The sequence below is a fragment of the Capsicum annuum genome, unplaced genomic scaffold (assembly GCF_002878395.1).
Source record: "Capsicum annuum cultivar UCD-10X-F1 unplaced genomic scaffold, UCD10Xv1.1 ctg70455, whole genome shotgun sequence".
NCBI lineage: Eukaryota > Viridiplantae > Streptophyta > Magnoliopsida > Solanales > Solanaceae > Capsicum > Capsicum annuum.
This window is the reverse complement of record NW_025880187.1, coordinates 1-4,227: the sequence shown is the minus strand read 5'-3', so window position 1 is coordinate 4,227 and position 4,227 is coordinate 1. Positions and strand designations below refer to the sequence as shown.

General features: G+C 38.3%; 1 pseudogene; it reads right to left on the bottom strand.

Moving 5' to 3' along the window:
- Window positions 1-2,341: 2,341 nt before the first annotated feature.
- On the bottom strand, window positions 2,342-3,441 carry LOC124894140 (annotated as a pseudogene).
- Window positions 3,442-4,227: the final 786 nt, after the last annotated feature.

Here is a 4,227-nt window from a genome sequence, read left to right as displayed (position 1 = left end):
GATGATTGTACAAGAAGGAACTAGATAGATTAGAGAGAAAAAAAGAATAGATGATAAAAAATGATAAATAAAGGAATTTTGGTTGGATTGGGTCAGGAATCCAAGTTTGGGGCGGTATGGATAAAAGAACTTCCTATGTTATACTATTCAATTCTCGACGACGAATTGATTTGATAGTTCAAATATTGTTATTCATGATATTGATCCGATTCAAGATCATCGAGAGGTAATATTCATTCATTGAATTTACAGGCCAAAGATTTATCATCTCTATGGGATTAAATCTCGAGATTGCATTATTTATTAGAACGCTTACCTAGCCAACGCTTAGATCCGGCTCTATCCAAACTTTTCTGGTTCACCCCAACATTCCCCACTTGTCCGACTATTGCTGAGCAGTTTTTGGATATCAAACGGACCTCCCCGGAAGGTAATTTTAATATGGCCGATTTCCCCTCTTTTGCAATCAATTTTGCTACAGCACCCGCTGCTCTAGCTAATTGTCCACCCTTTCCAAGTGTGATTTCTATGTTATGTATGGTCGTGCCTAAGGGCATATCAGTTGAAGTAGATTCTTCTTTTGATCAATCAAAACCCCTTCCCAAACTGTACAAGCTTCTTCCAAAGCATACGACTTTCTGGATGTAGATGATGATATCTATACATATGGATCTTATATATATCGTAGAATGAAGTACCACATGGGTGGATATATATATGAATCCAAATCTGCCGAATCACTCATGTTATGATCTTCTACATCATGGGTCTTTCTGTTCCGTCATCTGGCTTATGTTCTTCATGTAGCATTCAAATCGAATAACTCTATGAAATTACGTCGATACTTTCACATATTATGGGTAACGTAGGAGACATCTCTATTTCCCCCCCGGGGAATCTTTAGAATTCCCACTGCTTAACTTTCAGTTTGCCTCTGACCATCAAATGAAATGTGAATAACTCGTCCTCCTCTTTTTGAAAGAAGGGGCGCTTCCGGTTCTGTCGGTGCTTGAAACAATTTTGTCTTCTCCATATTACTATATCTCTAGTGTCAATAATTTTATATAAGGAACTACTGAACTCAATCACTTGTTGTCGTTACTCTTCAGTTTTCTGTTGAGGTCTATCCTGCAGAGGTACTCAAATTGGATCAGTGATTGATTTCTAGGTTTCGTCGTAAACCTAATTGGTTATTTCCAATTACGTAAATCAATAGTTCAAACCGCACTCAAAGGTAGGGTTGCATCTTCTCCTTGGCAAAGAAAAATTTTACCATTCGACCATATCCGCATTTTTTTGTTCTTGATACACAATATGTGCCCACATATATGATATATAAACGAATCTTATTTGTGCAGTGTCGGGACACATATTCTTTTCTGAACGATTCCAATTATTTTTTTAATTGTATTCTTTTTATTCAAAAAGTTTGACCCCCCTCTAATTTTTGTGTTTTCTTTATTTAATTTGCAATTTCTTTGGGGACTTAGATTCAAATTTATTGTGTCTCACAACCGAGAAAAATTAGGGGGGCATTTTGGGTCTACGACGAATAGGTTCAAGAGATGAGAGAATTAAAGATACCCACCAGAAAGACTAATCCAATCCATAAGGATGTACCAAAAAACACAACATTTTTGTTACTTGACCAGCCATCAGGAGAGGCAAATACACCGGGTACGCTAATCAATAAGATTAATGAAGTAGCAATTAATGCAAAAACAGCCAATTGGAAAAAAAGAGTCATGCTTTTAATCCTCCAAGCTACCAACAAATGAACTATATACCATTTGATCCCTCTATCAGCCAAAAAATATTAATTGTTATAAAATATGTCATCGAGGGATTTTACTTTATCATGAATCCATTGATTCTATATGAATTATTACTACTACCTCTTTCACACTTTATTCGTACATGGAGTGGGGCGGAGAGAGGAGAGAAATGGAATTTTATTTTTTATTTCACAAATGGGCATGCTAGATCATATATCTATATACGGATAGATAGATCGACCAGTGGGTTCGCACCTGAGATCTTTCTACAGATAGTGGGGGTATCCACCCCTATATCCATGTTTTATTCAGAGGAATAAAATAAAAATAGTCTTTCGGAGAGATGACTGAGTAGTTGATAGCCCCGGTCTTGAAAACCGGTATAGTTTTGAACAAAGAACTATCGAGGGTTCGAATCCCTGTCTCTCCTTTTTTGCTAATTGAATAGATTTTTTTCTTTAGTGGTTTTGCCTAATCTACTATCCGAAAGAAAGGGGAATGGCTCGGATATCCCACCTAGCCAAGCCAGAAAAATAGATTCGATATAAATTAGATAAAATGAGTTGAAAAAAAGAAGAAGAAAAAAGGAATACTTAAGCTGATTCCAAGATGTATGATTGAATCAAAGTGATTTGTACTTCATTCAAGCATTGGATCTCCCGTCTCATCTCAATTAAGAGGGGTCATGAAAAGAACAGGTTCAAGGTCACGATCAATTCCTTTTTCAAATCCTGCTGCAGCTGCACGAGCCCTTCCCGCGTTCCACAAATGACCTACGAAGAAGAAGAATCCTAGAACAAAATGAAAGGTAGCTTACCAACTTCTAGGAGAGATATAATTGACTGCATTGATCTCGGTAGCTACACCACCCATGGAATTTAAAGAACCTAAAGGAGCATGAGTCATATATTCCACAGAACGTCGTTCCTGCCAAGGTTGTATGTCTTTTTTCAACCTACTCAAGTCTAACCCATTTGGACCCCTTAGATGCTCTAACCATGGAGAACGCAGATCCCAAAAACGCATAGTTTCTCCTCCAAAAATGACTTCTCCGGGTGGGGAACGCATTAGATATTTACCTAAACTAGTAGGCCCTTGAGCGGATCCCACGTTAGCCCCAAGGCGTTGGTCTCTAACTAGAAAAGAATGCTTGAGCTTGAGAAGCTTCTGGTCCAGTAGGTTCGTAAAATTCACTAGGATAAGCGGTATTATTAAACCAGACAAAACAACAAGCAATGAAACCAAAGACGGCTAAAGCCCCCTAAACTATAAGATAAGTAAGCCTCTCCAGACCATACAAGTGCGCGTCGAGCCCATGCGAAGGGTTTGGTTAAGATATGCCAGATTACACCAAGTATACAAATGGAACCTTTCCCCTCCAAAAGGGGATTTTAGTAAATAACCAAATATGATACTCGGGCTAAGGGTCAAGTTGGTAATTTTTCTTACATCTCCCCCTCCCGGAGCCCAGGTATCATATATGCCCCCAAAATAAAGAGCCTTGAATACTAGAAGAAAAGCACCTAGACCTAACAAGATTAAGTGAATACCTAAAATTGTGGTCATTTTATTTCAATCTTTCCAGACATAACCAAAGAAGGGAAAAGATTCTTCAAGTGTCTCAGGTCCCAGAAGTTCATGATAAATGCCGCCAAAGCCCAATACTTCAGAAGAAATTAAATGAAGTACTCTAGATATAAAGTATGGAAAGGTGTCTATAACTTCGCCCCCAGGGCCTACCCCCCAACCTAGAGTAGCTAGGTGGGGAAGTAAAATCAATCATCATAGGCTTCTCGGGTAACAAGCTCCCACTCACGACCCATGTAACAAGCTACGCCAAGTAAGAAATGTAGAACAATTAGTTCATAAGGACCACCATTGTATAACCATTCATCAACGGATGCCGCTTCCCAGATTGGGTAAAAATGTAAACCTATAGCTTCAGAAGTAGGAATAATGGCATCGAAAATAATATTGTTTCCGTAAAGTAGTGACCCTGAAACGGGTTCACGAATACCATCAATGTCTACTGGAGGTGCAGCAATGAAGGCAATAATAAATACAGAAGTTGCCGTCAATAAGGTAGGCATCATCAAAACAACAAACCATCCAATTTAAAGATGGTTTTCAGTGCTAGTTATCCAGTTACAGAAGCGACCCCATAGGCTTTCGCTTTCACGTCTCTCTAAAATTGCAGTCATGGTAAAATCTTGGTTTATTTAATCATCAGGGACTCCCAAGCACACGAGTTTTCTACAAATAAAAATAGAAAATGGAAGGCTTGTTATTCAATAGTATAACATGACTTATATACTCGTTTCAACCAAGGTGTATGTGGATCTATTCAAGTATTTAATCAAGTTGATTGGAAAAATAGGGACTTCTCTACAGAGAATTATAATTTTGATATGATAGTGGGTTGCCCGGGATTCGAACCCGGAACTAGTCGGAT